Here is an 18,193-nt window from a genome sequence, read left to right on the forward strand (position 1 = left end):
GGTTCTCACCCCCCAAGACCCCTCCCTATTTCCCATGGTTTAAATACTACTTGTTCACTGTGGGGAACTTGTGGCGTTTCACGAATAAAGGACTACAAGCTATTTCACCAAGGATCGTCTGAGACTGGCTGTTTCTACCAAGCTGTAACACTTGGAGAAGGGCTCTCTCTTTCTCCCTGAAAAATTCGTCTTGGGACCCTCTGATCTGCCTCCTTGGTCAGGCTCCCGCCAGGGCCATCTTAATTGCTGTAGCCACTGCAGCCACCCTGAGCTCCTGCTGCTGACTGGCCCAGTGGAGACCTGAGCTCCTGCAGCCCCTTGGCCTAGGTTCTAGCTCCTAGCTCTGGAGAACAAGTTCCTGCTGCTGCCTACAGACATGCTGCTCTGGCCCTCGCTGCATGCCAGTGCCCCAAAGGCTCCATTCCCACTTCTTGTCCCTCTTGGAGAAGGGCCATACTCGCCCACCAATATAAAAGAGCTATAACACTAACAACCTCAGAGAAAGCTGCCCCCTCTCCACCCCACACCGCCCCACCTTAGCTGGACTGGGATCCTGCAGAGCCCACCCATTCCCCTCTCTGCTCCCTCGCTCCCTCCCGGCTAGGTGTTCAGCAGTGCCTGGACATCAGGGGGACAAATGGCCTCGCAGAAGAACAATCATGGAGGCTTGTGAGCTATGGAGATCTCGCCCCCCCTCCTCATCTTTTTACTTCTTGGCCACCACGTGTGTGTGTGTGTGTGTGTGTGTGTGTGTGTGTGTGTGTGTGTGCGCGCTCCTCACTGAGATGCTGTCATCTACCCCGTGGCCCAAAACAACAGGCAAAGAAATGGTGGATTGTAACCTGGAGTGAAATCCTTTCACTACTCTGAGTTGATTGTCTCAGGTAGTTACAGTGACAGAAAGCTACTGCAAAGGTCACGACATGGGCCTCACCAGCTCCTCTTTGAGCTACTTCACCTCAGAACTTGTCAGTTTGGAAGTTGCATTTTTGACAGTCCCTGAAATGCTCTATGCTCCATGCCACCGGCACAAAGGATGCCCCCTGTGACATGAGTTTTCTTCATCTTCCCTTCACCCACAACACTCCTTCCTTCCAGGCATGGGCATCCATGTCAGGAGTTAGCAAACCCAGCCCAAAAGAATGCTCATATGTCCAAAAGACTGAAGAACTACTCCTGTGACATAAAACAATATGAAATTCCAATACAAGTATCAATTTTTAGAGGAGCTTTATTGTAACTGAGCCACTTGTTGCTTCCTTGTTTTCTCTGCCTCCCCTAGCATTCTAACTGCAATAGAAATAGGCAAAAAGCCTAAGATTTGTATTTTCTGATCTCCAGCAGAAAATATTTGCCAACCTGAGTGGGCCTCCATTTCCCTACTAGATAGGTAAAGGTTATGACAACTGCTACTTTACGAAGTGGCTGGAAAGAATGCGATGGTGTATGAAGGATGACTCGGCGAGGGGCCTGGGGATGGCTCAGCTCGTAAGGTGCTTGACGTGCAAGCATAAGGACCTGAGTTCAGTCTCCAGAACCCATGGAAAACTCCAGGTACAGGGCTCGGCCTGTAACCCCGGCACTGGGGACACAGAGATAGGAGGGACCCATGAGCTTCTCTGGACAGGCAGTCTAGCCGAACTGGTGAGCTCCAGTCTTGAGAACTAAGGTGGAGAGCAATTGCATAAGACACTAATGTCAACCCCTGCTCTCCACGTGCACAGACATACACATGTACACACACATGAACATGTACATACACATACATAAACACACAAAGACAACAATGATTCAGAGTAAGATTAGGAAACAGTAGCATAAACTGTTACTATTACCTAAGACCCCTGGGACAGAAAAGCGCCTGAGTTTATTCTTCAGATGTCACCAACTCCTTGGACCAGCCAGTTCCTACCAAACCTACCCCGTGGTTAACAAATCAATGTGTTCTAGGTACGTGAAGAAAATTAAAAGTAACATATACGGGATGTTGCTGAATGCTTGCCTGCTGTGTGTATGGAAGCCCTGCAATCAGTCCTCAGAGCTACAAAAAAGGAGAGCGAGCAGGAAGAAGCCATGAAGAGAAATTGTTTATAATAAAAAAATAACTCAAATGATGGCCGTTCAGATATTTAAAAGCTGTAATTACCGGCATTTATGTCTTAGGGTGTCTGATGCTCAACTGACTTCCCAACTTAGAAATAACAGTAATAACCATCTCTTTTTAAAGGAAACTAAGATGAGGTCTCCCTTGTCTATTGCAAGCTGACGCTGCAGCCAATGAGCTAAACAGAGCGAGACAAGAAGATAATGACAAATACATGAGACAAAGAAAACAGAAGTGGAGAGTGTGTTTCTCCCCTCTTCATGGGCCGTCACAAGCACAAGCTGCTCTCTCCACAGCCCAGCAGCAGTACACAGCAGAGCCCGACAGGGCTGACAGCAGCCAGCCCGCCTCCCCTGCCGGGGCCACAGGCCGTGGTCTGGTGTCAGAAATCCCAGTGCAGACAGCATATTTGTATGACTGGCTCCTCTTTCTTCTCTCCTACAAACTATTCACTCTCATCTAAACACACTATTTAGGGGTACGTGGCTCAACACCTCCTTGCAGCGGGGCACAAAGAAAGGCCAGTCACCCCTTCCCATCCATCCAGCTGCCCTTTTAGTCGCCTTCAGGGGGGAAAAAAATGAGGGTTTTGTTTGCATTGTCTATCTCCTTTTTGCCTTTGACTCCCAAAGGTAAACTTGAGGGCAAAATCTGTGGTCTCCTCTTTAGAAAGCCGTCAAGGTAACCTTGGGGAAGTCCAGCAGGGACGTTTCCATCCAAGTCCCAGGGAAAATGTTTAGGCCTTTGGATGCACGGGGACAAACAAGTAGAGCGATGTGTAAAGCAGCATTTTCATTTACCCATTATAGACACCCAGGGAGGTCTCAGAGCTTGGCTGAAAGGGCGGCTGGTCCTGTCAGCTGCTTGGAAATTGCCGTCCTGTCTGTCTGGGAAGCCCACCCCAGAGACTATCTGTCTGAGATAGCTCAGGGGTAGTGACATCCTGACACTAGGACTCACACCAGGGGAGCTAAAAGCTGGAAGTGGCTCTCTGAATATAGACACGGGGATCAGGAGGTGGCCCTCTTGGGGGCGCAGATGCTCTAAGTATCTAATGTAGGTCGGATTGCCCCCATACCATTAGTCCTTAAAAACATCCTCGCTGTCAGGAAACACATCCCAAACAAAGATCCCGGAGTGGCAGAGAGAAAAATTGTTCTTTTAAGCAGATGAAAGCACTGTTGCCAACGAACGCAATAACAACAACTAGGACTACACCTTAAAACTACCCTGGGAAATCAGTTAGCGTTTTCAGGTGCGTACAGGCGGTTCCAGAACAACCCACGGTGGGAAGCCGTGATTAACAGGCTCCAGACATCTTTCCACACAGAGAAAGCCACCCAGCATCACCCCTTTTCTCTCCCACACATCAACGCTTTTTCATTAGCTCCTCTGACTCTTTTATCGTCTAAGCCAGCTCCCCTTACTCCTCGTGGGCATCCCTCCCTTTCGTAAGGACAAGCATTTTTCTCCCTATATCCTGAACATGCAAATCTCCCAATGGTTCAAACCAAGAAAAGGCTATCTCTACCCTTGCTCACACCAACAGGCTAGTTAGATAACCTCCACTTCCTTGTTAAGGGTGAACAGAAAGAGAAGCCTTTTCCAAGCAAGTGCCAACAAGGCAGGCCACAGAATCCCATATGGAGGCATCCTCGTGGCCAAGTTCAATTGAGCATATTTCTGTGGATGTTTAAAGTCAGCAATGTTTCTCAGTGTGGGCGGTTTTCTCCAATTCTGGGTCACGCTTCAGGGAGTGCAGTGTCTTCTGCTTTGACTTGAGCACACCTCTTACTTTTGAAGTCACACTAATGACATTACACACCTGTATATGCCTGTGCACACACTGGTATTCTCCTTTCTCAAGAGGACACACTCACCACATTTATTTACACCAGTGGTTCTCAACCTTTCTAACACTGCAACCCTTTAACACAGCTCCTCATGTTGTGGTGACCTCCAACCATAAAATTATTTTTGTTGCTATTTCAGAACAGTAATTTTGCTACTGTTATAAATCATACTGTAAATATGTGTTTTCCAGTGGCCTTAGATGATGCCTATGAAAGGGTCATTTGACCCCAAAGGGGGTCACAACTCATAGGTTAAGAACCACTGATCTACACTGTCAAGTTTTATGCCATCTCCTGCTGTTTCGTAGAAAATGCTCTATGCTGGGACTGACAGCTAGCAGATTTTCAGGATGTACCTTCAGTTCTGTTCCTGTTTACCAGGGTACAGCTGTAACTTGTTTCAGAGTATACCATAGAATAAAAAGTGTTCCCCAAGACTGATGATGTCTCCCTTTAAAAAAAATCAACATTTGGACCAATATAATAACTTGCAAGTAACAAACAAACTTACCATTGTAACCCAGAGAGATACTAAGCAAGCCCATGAATTGATGAACATATGGACATCCTTTCTGTAACAACTGGTGCCTCAAAGGGGACTTGAATTCCCTCTACCAATTGCGCTTAGTGCACCTTAATAGCAGTGAACAGGCCAGATAGTAATGTTTTGAGTTAGTGTTCCCTGGCTCTGTAGTTCTCCCGAGTTCAGTGCAGGAAATCCTCTGAACTAAATTCTAGGGGTGAGGACATGACAACTGTCCTTGACCTTTTGGAGATGGTGGCAGTCCCTTCCAGAACGCCACAGGAAAGGTTATGATGCCACTGAGCTAACCAGTCCCATCCCCCACCCTAGCCCCCACTGACTTGCTCCTTCCCTCTGGCTCCTTCTGTAAAAGCCATCAGACAACGGCCTCTTCTACTTTGCACACAGCCGGAGTTGAAGTCACCTACGCGTTGTGTTCCGAATGTTAGTTTTCTCCAAGCACATGTGTTTGACCTTAGCCCATAGTTAGAGTTTGTAGACCATTTAGGAGGTAATTAGGTCACAAGGCTCAATCTTCACGAATGGGATTAGTACCCTAATAGAAGTAGCCCAAGTGTACTGCCTGTCCCCATCATATGAAGACACAGAATCAATGCACCATCTATGAAGGTGAGAGTCCTTGCCAGACACTGAGTGTGCTGCCACCCTCACATTGGGTTTCCCATGCGCCAGAATTGTGACCAATAAATGCCTGTTGTTTGTAAGCCTAAGGTATTTTGTGCTAACATCGAGATCAGACTAAGATGTAAGTAAGGTGACTCAGTGGTTAAAGCTCTTTCTGTAGAGACTCAACTTCTTGCTCACTCTACTTCCCGAATATTGACACAACAATGTGACCTTTGGCCTCTTGCTCCTGCAGCAGAGCCTTCTCCTCCAGGATGGAATGCATGCCCTTGAACTGTAAACTGGAGTAAGCCCCGTTTCCCTTAAAGGAGAAAAGCCTGAAAACATTGTCAAAAATAAATAATAATAGTAACGGTAAGAAGTACTTCGCAATCAGTGCTCTGTGGGTGGGAGGCTGAGCGCTCTCCAAAGCAAGAGGAGCCCAGGGAATTGTGGGCAATGCTGAGCCAATCACTTACCTTGCATAGCCTCTGGGCCACATGCAACACACTCTAGCCTCTTTCCAGAGCTTGGGGTTGGGGAGCCTTTTGGGGATCCCCTTTCTCTGTCTGGGAGAGTCATGAACAGCTGGGGACTACCTGTGCTCAGACCAGACCAGACCAGTTCTGAAAACACATGTGGATTTTTAAAAATTTATTTATTACTATGTATACAGTGCTCTGCCTGCGTATATACCCACAGGCCAGAAGAGGGCATCAATTTACATTATAGATGGTTGTGATTTGGGAATTGACCTCAGGACCTCTGGAGGAGCAGATAGTGCTCTTAATCACTGAGCCATTTCTCCAGCTCCCCCTCCCCCACATGTGGATTCTTAAGATCTTTATTTTTAAGCTTCTACTGCATTCCTGTGATAGCCTCCTACGGCTTAAGTACTTATCTGTGCTGAAAGCAAATGTAAAGGGCTTAAAAGGATTTGGCGAAATTCCTTCTAGATGACTATTCTGTGACAGAATACTAAATTGCTCTTTACTTACGTCATTAACTCTACACGTGTATCTGCTTCCCAAAGTTATGGGTATGCATGTGAGCATCTGCACATGAGTGTTTGTCTATATTTAGACAGACAGTAGATAGATAATAGTGACAGCTAGGTGATAAATAGTAAGTTGATAGATGATGACAGTGAATAGATGACCGATAGATGATCAACAGATGGATGAAAGAGATAGACATGGCACGTAGATAAATAATAAGCAGATATGACACTTATAGACCAAATATTGACCACCTTATAATCTGTACATCAAATGCCTAGCCCCTCATACTTCATAATGTGATGACATTTAGAAAGGGGTTGGGTGAACAGAGGCCATCTGATGCACATCATGAAAGAATGGAAGCACACAAGGGTGCACACACAGAGGGACTGCATGTGAACAGACAACAGAAGGGCAGCCACCAGGACGTCAAGGACAGAGGCCTGTGATGGGGCCTTTCCTTATGGCCCTCAGTGAAACATGCATGGCTGCTGTTGAAGCATTCCTGCCTGAGGTATTCGGTAGTGCAAGCAAACTTACATAAGTTCTGAATTTATTTGAGGAAAACACTGTTCTCTTTGATGAATTAAACTGTCATTGGAAATGAAACTGTCATTTAACTGAATTAACCCAGATTGAAAGTCCATTATATCTGACTGATTTTATCCCAACTGTTCTAACAGTAATGAAACAAGAAATACCTTTGAAAAGCAAGCTATTTCCAAACTGTTATTAATCCACCCTGTTCCATGCCAACTTCAACAGGTACAAAAAGTACCCAGAAGGATGTTCTGTAAGAAGAAGTGCCTGTACTAAACAAGTTAAAATTAGTAGGAGAAACTTCAAACCAAAACACAGTGATTAACCATCAGAGACTTAGTGAAGATCAAAAAGTCCATGTCTGTCCACTCTGGGATTCAGGCTTATATATAGATTTGTTAGCCGGGCGTGGTGGTGCACGCCTTTAATCCCAGCGCTCGGGAGGCAGAGGCAGGCGGATCACTGTGAGTTCGAGGCCAGCCTAGTCTACAAAGTGAGTCCAGGACAGCCAAGGCTACACAGAGAAACCCTGTCTCGAAAAAACAAAACAAAACAAAACAAAACAAAACAAACAAAAAAAGAAATAGATTTGTTCTAACCTCTGCTGACCTTTACCTTCAAACACACACACACACACACACACACACACACACACACACACACAGAGTAAAGGGCATCATGACAGCATTATGGCACAGACAGCACATACAAGAGCATCTTTTAGAAGAGTCTCAGTACAGTACAGGAACCCAGGCTTAGCACAATCAAAGATGGTCCTCAAAGTTTCTCCCCATCCTCCTCCCTCCAAGCTGGACTTTGATCTTCCTCTCTTCACACTCTGACCTTACTTTCCCTAGAGAATGGGGTTGTCATGAAACTGTTTCCTCCTCTGGGACTGAAATATTGTATCCTGCACGGAAGCTCCTTGTACAGGAAGGTAAGCAACTCAAAATAGCTTCAGGAAGTCCCCGAAACAGACCCAATTCACTCGGTGCCTCCTTTCCAGAGTAAACAATAAAAGTGAGGAGTCACCCTCAGATCATAGAGAGCCAAGATGCAAACATCTTAGACCAGACCTGGTGCCCGGAAGAAGCAGAAAACACCTGCACTGCCTTGAAGTGGGGTGACCTGGAGTCATGTGGAAAGGACACCCTCCAACCTGCTGAGTTGTTTGTAGGTTGTGTAGTATGCTCTCAGCTTCTCAGTTTTGGGGAGCCGTTACCCATATTGCTGTATACCTTGGTGATGTAGCTGTCTTTGAGTCATTTCTGTTCCTGTAAGTAACCCCAATAAAACTCACTGGTTCACCAAGTTGGACTTTTGTGTTATCTGTTCTTTGAGCTGTTGTGGGCCTCCTACCTGAGGTAAGTGGAGGTCTGTGTTACAGCTCCCCAGGAAGAGTTTCGTCACGCAACAGGGGCATAGTGCCTACTCTACCATAGTACTCTGTCCAACTACCTTAGCACATGAGGACTCTTTTCTCAAGTTCCATGATGAATTACTTAAATCTCTTCCTTATGAGAGGGTGTGTTGGTTTGAATAAGGAATGTCCACCCTAGAATTAGGTATTTGAACACGTGGGCTCCGGTTTATTTTCCCATTGGGGAGATTTGGGCAGTATGGTCTTAATGGAAGAAGTATGCCACTTGGTTATACTACCTCGCTCAACTTCTCTCTAGTTTGTTCTCTCTACTTCGCATCTTCTATTAAAGGCGGAACGCCTAAGAAAAGATAAACAAACAAACAAACAAACAAATAAATAAGGAAGTCCTGCCGCCATGCCTACCACTCACTGCCCTGTCTTTCTGCCATGATGGACTCTCATCCCTCTGGAGCTGTAAGCCCAAATAAACTCTATTCTTTAAGTTGCTTTTGGCCATAATATTTCATTACAGCAACAGGGGGAAAAAAAAAGACCCAGCTAATACAGATGGCATGAGTCCAACTCCCAAGAGATCAGCCTGTCGCTCACCAAGTGCTCATGCTGATTTCTTTAGCTGCAGCTCTAAAACTCTGTGCCAGGTGAAATAAAACTTTAAACGCAGGCCATTTGCGTGGCTCTTGGGACCCACTCTGTGCGTTTTAATTATTGGAGTTCTTGAAACATTTGGCACAGACTACAGTAAAGTGGAACAGGCTGTATCTTAAATCACTCGGAAGGTAATTTGTCAAAAGCAGCTTACTTTATATTTTCTCTCCAGTGGTAATCATCTCCAAGGAACACACAGCATTCCTACAGCCCTGAGCCAAACCCTTCCACTGATGGTCAAGTACAAGGGGGGAAGGGATCAGCTCTTCTGAATGTAAGACGTTGAGACCATGAAGTGGACACGCTCAAACGCAAGGATCATCTTCTTGGTATGGAGTTCACCTCTCATGGTTTACTGTCTCCATTTGCCTAGCCCTCAGCCACCTTAGTGGAAGCGATCCAGAGCCTGGTGGAGGAAGGGCAGTGCTGTTTTCCAGCAGCCTACTGCTTCGTCTTGTAGAGATGACCTGGACAGAAGAGAGCAAGGAGGAGCCTTGCAAAATAAAGGGTGGAAAGTTGGGTCCACCCCTTGCATGGGATCCCCAGGTCGCCAAACATACCTAGCTCATCTCCTTTTGGTGTCACTTTGACTCAGGGTTAGGGGGCTGCTTTCCATGGTTGCACGCAGCAAGGGTAACTATAAACAGGAAGTGAATGGCCATGGAAGCCATAAACTTGCTTCTGGTACCCAGAGCTCAGCCTCAGCCTCCCAGGGATACAGGTTAACTCTCCCTGAATCTTTGGCTGTGTACAAATTTTTAAGACAAACACTAGCTTGAATATGACAAAGGTTTGTATAATACTGTCCAGAGCTCCATCTCCAATGTCTGCTTTTTCTGTAGAATCATGGGTGGGTTTCAGGGGAAGAAAGGAAAGGCGTATGGTCACTTTCCCTCACTTATCCCCTCAGGTCTCTTTCTTGATTCCCACCAGGCAGCCTCGAGTCCACCCACGGGAAGGAGCTCCCTCAGCCAGCCCTGCCTCCCCATGACATTTCTTTTGCTGTTACAAGGACACAGGTAAGGCACCTTTGAAGGGCTGGTTATCTGAAGCTTGTAAATCCATCTCCCTTGAAGGGCTTTGACATTTTAGTAATGTTCTCTAGTCAGGGAAGTAATTGTATAGGTCTTGGTAGCAGAAGCAACAATTGAACCTGCATTTAACTCTCACAATTCTCGTCTCTCATAAAGAGATTCTCAACCTCTGCTTTTTTACCTCACATCTAAGCAACATTGTCACGGACCAGACAAGCATGTTCACAAGAAAGGAGAAACAAAAATTGATGTCTCACATACTTCCACTTTGTTCCTATTGGGAAGAAATACTTTTCATACCCCAGGAGAGGTAGGAAAAAAAAAACACTCTGTATCTTGGTGTAAGGCAAAGATAACATCTCTGAGAGCCTAGGAGTTAGACAGGCTCCCAGTCAGACAGGGAGCAGGGCTACAGCTAAGTAATGAGGGGGGGAGGTGAATTTCCTCAAGTTCTTGACTTGAGACAAAAGCCTGGCTGCTCTTGGGTCCCACCAGCAAGGCCACCCCCTACACCACCCCCCCCCCTCCACTGATGGACTGGCTCAACAAGTTCAAGGCCAGGGCAGGAGCTGTCATTCAACAGCTGTGGACCAATCAACTATCCTGTCTACAAACAGAGCAATGCTAAAGTAGGGGAAGAAGAGACTGTGGCTCTGGCTGCCCGCCCCCCACCCCCGCCACCCTACTGCTTTGCAGAAGGTCATTTTCTGTGTGTCTGATGCATGTGGGTTTCCTCATCGCTCAATAAACACCTTTCTTCTTCTACTGCTGATTTTGACTGCGGAATCTCAGATTTCCCTGCTGCCACCTGCTATGCTTCAGATTTTGCCTGGCAGAGAAAATGAACTCCACGCAGACCCCAGGCCCCTAGACTGTATCAGCATCACCTTAGAGGGCTGCCAAACAATGAACTTTTAACTGTGTTCTACCGCCTAAGGAAAATGCATCTTCTCACCTGCCCCACCCCAGCTGTTTGCTATGCTGCTGTCTGAAGAAAAGTCACAATTGTAGGACAATAAAATGCATGCGAAAGTCATTTTCAACCACAAACAATAGATGAATGCACACTTGGTATTGTCAGTAACTTTGTGGGGGACATCTCTTCAAGTGTTTATTATGGCGCTCTCTCTCTCTGCATGTCTTTCCCCATCTCCTCTGTGGGCATGCACTCTGTGTGTATGTGTCTGTGTGTGTGTCTGTGTGTGTGTGTGTGTGTGTGTCTGTCTGTCTGTCTGTCTGCATGTAGGCCAGAGGTCAATGTCAAGTGTCTTCCCTCTATTCCTCTCTACATTGATTTTTTTTTTTTTTGAGACAGTCGTTCATTGTACCTGAGGCTCACTGACTGAGCTGGGCCAATCAATCAACCTCAGAGATCCGCCAGACTCTGCCTCCACCCTGACCCTAAGAACTAGGGTGACAGGCATCCATTGTTGTACCTAGCCTTTTCCACGGATTCTGGGGGCTCAGACTCAGGTCCTCATGTTTGCAAGGCCGGGCACCTTGCTAATGGAGCCACCTCCCCCAGCTCAACCCTCGCGTCTGGGAGTGGCTAGTAGGTTCACTGTTTGCTGAGAAGTTTTCAGATAGCGACCTTGAACATTTCTCTTGGCGGTTGAATGCTTTCACTTGGAAGTTCTCAGAACTTGAGAATGCGCACCTTAGTTTAAAAAAAAGCTTACTTTGGTGCCCTTATTTCATCTAGATTCAAGTTTTTGTGATTGGGTGCTAATGTGTGATTCTTTTTCACGTGTTCTAACAGAATCGAATGTGAAAACCAAAGCCAGAGCCCTCTAATCCTACGGGGAACTCCTCTTCTACACAGTCCTGACCACTGATCTTAGATGTGGGGCCACGTCCTGCTCGTCAGCCGTCTCCGTCAGGACTGGCTCAAATGCTGGCTACGGCTCTTCTCTGCCAGGTTCGTGTCTGCTCCTCTCGTGAGCCACTCTCTAGACCCTTGTCTCAAGCCACCTTCCTCCAGATGCTTTCCAGTGGCCGCTAGGCTCTAAAGAGCCGCTTCTCAGAGTTGAGTGTGGAGTGGAGCGGATCCAGGCTCCTCCGACCCTAATACCACGTGGAGGGAAAAGGTGCTGGCGGTGGATCCGTGGTCAGGTCTCATATCTATTGGCTCTGCAACCACGGGACAAGTCCCTTATTCCTCTGCACCTCCATCTCTTCCTTTGTTAGAGGATGCCTTTCACATGAATATAGCTCATCAGGGAGGAAGCATCCTGTAATCTCATCTCTTCTCTTCCTACCTCCGGCCCCAACCCCACCTCTTTGAGACAAGGCCTCACTGTGTAGCCCAGGTTGGCCTCAAACTTACCCTCTTACTTCCGTCTCCTACGCAATGGATTTTACAGTCATGGCCAACTCATCTGGCTGTGTGCAGGGTGGGGGGGGTGGGCATATACATGCACGTTGGGGGGGGGTGGGCAAGCAAGAGACTTGTGTCAGGCATCTTCCTCTATTGCGCTCCCCTTTTTGATACGGGGTCTTTCTCAAGTCCGAAGCTCATTGATTCAGAAAGACAAGCTGGCCAGCAAGCCCCTGGGGACCCACCAGTCTCTACCACTGTGACACTCGATTATAGCCACCACAGCTGACATTTTTTATTAATGTGGGTGCCGGGGATCCCAATTCAGTTCTCTTATCCAACAAGGACTCTACTAATCATGTGTGCACAGTGCCCAGGGAGGCCAGAAGAAGTGTCAGATCTTCTAGGATTGGCATTACAAACAGTTAGGGTGCTGGGAATTGAACCCAGGTCCTCCAGAAGAGCAGCCGGTGCTCTTACCCACCTCGCCATCTCTCCAGCCCTCTGTCCTCTATTGTAAACCTGTCTCTGAACCTCAGTGCAGATTTAGAGCTTCAACCTGACTGTGAGCACAAAATTCTAGAATTTGTATCTTTTGTTTTGTGTTGTTTGAGACAGGGTTTCTCTGTGTTAGCCTTGGCTGTCCTGGACTCTCTTTGTGGACCAGGCTGGCCTCGAACTCACAGCAATCCACCTGCCTCTGCCTCCCAAGTGCTGGGATTAAAGGCGTGCGCCACCATGCCAGGCTTAGGATTCGTATCTTTTGCAGACATATTTCCCCTCAGAGCTATAGTCATTGCAATTTTAGCCAGTGCCTCCCACCACCATATAGTTTTGCCCCAGTAAGTGACACCAGGAAAGAGAAGGCATAGAGACAGAGCTCTACTCATTTCACCCTCCCCTACCCCCACCCCGTCCTTTGATGTAGCAGGAGACTGCCTTCCATAATTCCGCAAAGCCAAGAACGCTTTCTAGTGTCCACCATGGTTAAGAGTCAGTGACTCCAACGCATCTGTACGTCCTCTGATGTAAAACAGAAATAACAGTCACCTTGGCCCGAGGACAAGGACACACCTCAGCAACTCACTGTCACCCTGCAGACCTGACAAATGAAAAAACATTCAGAAGTGGATTCTGAGTGATCAAACATCCCAGTATCTGCCAGCCAATAGAAACTGAAAGACTATGAGGATGACGTCATTTACAAAGTAATAGATGACACTGGGTGAGCAGAGACGGGGTCAGACTAGAAGACAGGCTAGGAGCATCCAGGCTAAAACTGTAGAAACAGCAGGATAAACAACATAGAAGCATGTGCAGGAACGCACACGTGCACAGAGCGCGCTCACAAGTCAAGATCAACTCTGGCTCTGGCTCGTGCCAATGTCTTTCTCGTCCCTTATACTGAGCTTCATGTCTTCAAAGTGCTGGTTGCCACCTACTAGGCTAAGCATCATTATCCTAATGAGACATAACTCACATTTGTATGAAGTGTGGAGATGGCACACCCCCAATCCACAGGCCAGCTAGTCATAGATTACCTCTGGGAGTGCTTTCCTGGGTGGTCTTGAGTTGTCTTTTAGAAGTGTTTATCTGGGAGGCGATGATTCCCCCTTTTGAGAAGTCTCCTAGCTCTATTCTCCTCCCTTACACTTGTGCAAAGGTGACTCTAAAGTGCTTTCGCTGGTCATGCAAACTTCAAGTAGCCCCCCTTCAGGGTTTCAACACCTCCCCAAGCTGTTTGGGCCTCTCTGCCTTCCCAAAGGAGCTGCTTATCCCAACCCACCTCCACCCTGGTCAGGTCACCATCACCTCCCTGCTAGAAACACTGTCCCTAGATCCTTGGAGCCCAGACCATACTCTTGTACCAGGTTTTGCCACTGGGCTCCACACCTGGAATCACAGCATTAGTTTCCAGGTCACCCTCCGCCCCGACTGTTAACTGGTGGAGACCGTTTGGAAAATGTCTCCTTTTCACCTGTGCGCTGCAAATAGTGCTACTTACTTTGGGGGAGGGGCCAGCTGGTAAGGATTAATTTGTGTGAGGCAGTTGCTCTCCCTTCCCTGGATCTGCAAGGATACTTTCTTCCAAGCTTTCTTTTGCTCTCAGAACATTCCCGATTGCTTCATGGGTGCCAGATTAAATCGAGTACAATATCCCGAGCTCGTGTCATCTAAAGCGCTGTGGAAACCGAATCATCAGAACAGCTCTCTGTCGCACATGCTCTCCCCGAAGGCCTTTCTCAGTTCAGTACACAGTACTGGACAGAGAAGAATATAAGAGGGACTTGCAATTGCCGCCTCACCAGTAAGGTGACCCACGACCCTCTCCCCAGTCTGAACAAACCTGTCAGCGCAGGTTAGTCCTGAGAAACAGACTTACTGCAAGGGGCACACATCTAGGGCAAAGGGACCACGCCCTTGGTCCGAAGAGACAGGCCCCCAACCCCTGGGGCTCTGTGGATGTGCCAGGGGGCCTGCAGACCCTTTGGCGGCGGGAAAGTTTCTCACCTGCGGGAGAGGGTGTGGCCGGGTCGTGGTGCCATGCGCTTATTGCGTGCTCAGCTCAGGCCGCTGAGCTGTATCCAGGTTTTCCTGACCCCTGGATCTGGAAGGGCTGACCTCAGCTACAGGGCAGGCTTCTAACTTGTAAGCCCTTCAAGAGGCCCGCAAGCTGCCCTCGGTATCGTCTGAACCCCGATCGCTCTTTCCGGCCCTTCCCATCTTCACCCACTCCGATCCCAATGAGGTGTAGACCGAAAGGGACCCGAAACCCAGGCTAGCCCCACTCCCTGTTCTGCCCCGGGTTACCGCAGACTCTGCGCGGTCCAGCTCCTTCGGTGCGCGAGCCTCGCCCCCGCCGCCGCCGCCGCCGCTGCCCCCGCCGCCACTGGCCCGTGCGGTGGGAGTCGCGCCCTGCACCGCGGTGCGGTGGAGAAGCGCGCTCGCGATCTAGAGGCGGAGGCGGCGCTGGTCACGGGGAAGCTGGGGCTGAGCTCTTGGGGTGCCTCCCCAACCCCTGTGCTCCAGGGAAGCTGGTCCTCAGCGTAGGAAAGGAGAGGAGGGGAGGAGAGGGGTGGGGAAGGGAGGGAGAGGGGTGGGAAAGGAAAGGAAAGGAAAAAGGAAAAGAAAGGAAAGGAAAAAATGCCCACGGATACTTTTCCCTCTCTAACTGTGTAGTGGCTCTCTTAGGCCAGCTTTGGGTACTAAGCTCTCAGGAGCTGTACAAGAGGAAATGGGCCTCAGAAACAGAGGCTTGCCAGTTATTCTCAGCCTTGGGTTCACGTTCCTCCATAACACACCACTTAAATTACTCTCTTGGTTTTTGAGTGCCTTCTCCAGCCTATAGGTACAGTTGCCAAGGGGCTTCATCAAGCATCCGCCAGACTGATTCCAAAAAGTTAGCAGTGGGCTGGGAGCAGGCTGAAGTTAGCAGCGTGTCTCTCTTATTCATCCATTTGTCGATTCAATCTGTATCCAGTGTCAAAACACCAGATTTCTAAAGCATATATCTAGCCAAGAGACAGACGATAAACATTACCAGTAAATACAACGCGGAATATATGAGTAACGTGCTGTGAACAAAAATACAAAGCAGAAAATATGGCAGTGGGGATGGGGGTGTTTAGAGCTGGCCTTACTGTGTCACAATGTGGTAGGACACCAAGCAAGCTTGTATCAGGGGAGAGAACACTGGTTATGAGCCAGGCGCTAACACTAAGATGTCCTTATCACACTCTCTGTCCCTGTCTCCGTCTCTGTCTCTCTCTGTCTCTCTGTCTCTGTCTCTGTCTCTCTCTCTCTGTGGTGTGTGTGTGTGTGTCTGTCTGTCTGTGCTGTAAGTACCACATGAGAAAGGTCCATGGCCATGTCAATTTTACAAATAAGAAAATTCAAACTCGGCGACAGCGGCGGTGGTGCACCTTTATTCCCAGCACCAAGATGGAGCCAGGCAGATCTCTTTGAGTTCAAGGCCAGTCTGGTCTACAGAACAAATTCCAGGTCAGCTACACAAAGAAAGCCAAGAGGGAGGGAGAGGGAGAGGGAGAACTGCATGGGGAGTTGGTTCCAGGAACAGATTCCTGGAAATGATATTGGTGAGATCTGATTCATGGCTTTTTTTTTAAAGTAGTTTCACTGTTTTTATAGCATCTCAGTGTGTTCTCCTGCCCCACTGGCAGGCAGTTTCATCTAAATGATGCAATTTAACATCTGTGGTGAGAGTTGTCAGTGGCTCCCAAGACCATACCTTGACTCACTCCCTTTGCAGAATTCTGTTTCTGGGGATGTGTCCCATCACTCAAGCAATGGCACCTCTACCGCTGTCAGAGCCTGGTCACACCGTGCAGAACAGCATCAGAACTGAGTGTTAACTACTGAACAGGCCAGTATCCACCTTAGCAGGGGACAGAAGGTGGCCTTTTACCAAGTTAGAGGGCCAGGGGTCCACTCCAGGAACACTGTGCTTGGGGACAAAGGCAGGTGCCTAACCGTTTAGTTTCAGAAGCTAAAACCAGAAAGCAATACTATTAGGAGAGTAAGGAGGCTCACATGCCCCTCCTAGGCATGTCTACCTGTCCCTTGAGACACACATCCCTTCTTTTCCCCAGAGTCGCTAACATTTTCTCTCCTTTCCCTCTGGATCGCTTCTCCCAGAAACCCTCCCTCACCACTCTGCTATGAGTGTGCCAAGTGTGCATGCAGCTTCATGCACGCCACAGTGAGTGTGGGGAAGTGAAAGGACAACCTCAGGCATTCGTCCTCACCTTTTGCCCTGTCTGAGACAGGATCTGTCATTGGCCGCTGATCAACGGGCCTGCACTGTGCCCTGTCTTACTGTAAGAGTGGAATTACAGACACATGCTACTGGATCCAAATTCAGGTCCTTGAGCGTGCACAACGGGCATTTTACAGAATAGCTACCTCCCTAGCACTACCTTACGTTAAAACTGAAAACCTCTCTTACGGCAAGTCTCCCTTTCTGCTTTAGAGTCCAGCAAACATACCCTAATGCCTCCTAGAGACCTGCCCCACAGTTGCTATACAAGATCCTGTTTTGCATCCAGTGGGCATTTAATGGGTGTGCTTTTATTACAAGTAATAAATGGATCTGCAAAGCTACAGATCTACGGTCTTTTAATTCCATCACTTCCCTCCCAAAAAAAAAAAGAAAAAACCTTTCCAATTCAATGAAAGTTAGTGATAGGCTAAGGTGCATGTATCTATAGATGTCCATTATCAATAAACATTGATGTCAGTTTGTCTTGAGGTAAAAAAAAAATGTTTACTCCATCCTGAGATTGGAAAACTAAAGCTCGAGAGTTATTGCCCTAAGGTCACAACTCTAGTCAGTGGCACAGCTGGTATTCACACTCAAAGGGTGTAAATTATCTTCACCAGGAGCTCACACTTTCCCCCCAATCATTCATTCATTTGTCCCTTCTACAGATATTTACAATTATTTGCCTCAACTCTGTAACAGCTGCCAGGAAAATTGCAACAATGAGCGCATAGATCTTACCCTCAGGATCTAATAGAAGGGAAAGATGGGGAAAGAAAGAAGCCCAAAGGAACTCTTTGCTTCGCCCACAGTGTTCGGAAAGGGGAGCTGGCAGTAAGGATTCACCGAGAAGACAGAATTATAAAAGCTTGCTGCACGGACACTGAAGGAAAATGCAGAAGGCAGAGGAGGGGCATTATGCAAAACAAGAGGCTGGGTGAGTGAGCTGAATTTGGAGGCTGTCTTTGATTATTCGGGATGAAGTAGGGGTGGAGGATTGAGGGGGTAGAGGGCAGTGGGTGTGCGGTTGTCGAGAGCAACAGCAGATGAGTCCTGCAAAGCCAGCAGGGCCAGATCACAGAGCTCCATGAAATGCTTTACCGACTACATCATCCTTGAACGTGTGTGAAAAGTCATTATGTCTGCGCATGTCATCTTCTCAGTGGAGACGCTCCATGGCTTTAGTCATTTTTTTTTTTTTTTTTTTTTTGCAAATATCCTACAGGGCCTGGGGCCAGACAGATGGGACGTCGATTCCTTTCTTGAAATGAGTTGCACCATCACTCAGAATATGCAGGACCCCTGAATTGTGAAAGGGCTCAGCTCTGCCAGATGCCTGCAAACATGAAGCGGTACTGTCATCCCTGAATAAGAATAGCACCTCACCA

The 18,193-nt window shown here is 47.8% G+C and overlaps 1 protein-coding gene across 3 annotated transcripts in view; it reads right to left on the minus strand.

Moving 5' to 3' along the window:
- Window positions 1–15,022, minus strand: part of MRAP2 (melanocortin 2 receptor accessory protein 2) — a 36,192-nt gene extending 21,170 nt beyond the window's left edge. The window contains exons 1-3 of one of the 3 annotated variants that reach the window (XM_084754972.1): window positions 14,537–14,814; window positions 14,031–14,207; window positions 8,829–9,141 (exon numbers count right to left, since the gene is read on the minus strand). The gene's annotated coding sequence lies outside the window, so the exon portion shown is untranslated. Of the gene's footprint in view, window positions 1–8,828; window positions 9,142–14,030; window positions 14,208–14,536; window positions 14,815–14,836 lie in introns of those variants that run through there. The other 2 variants (XM_084754971.1, XM_084754970.1) reach the window with 2 other exon arrangements.
- Between the last annotated feature and the right edge of the window lie 3,171 nt (window positions 15,023–18,193).

The sequence above is a fragment of the Acomys minous genome (assembly GCF_964271855.1).
Source record: "Acomys minous genome assembly, chromosome: 13".
NCBI classification, from domain to species: Eukaryota; Metazoa; Chordata; class Mammalia; order Rodentia; family Muridae; genus Acomys; species Acomys minous.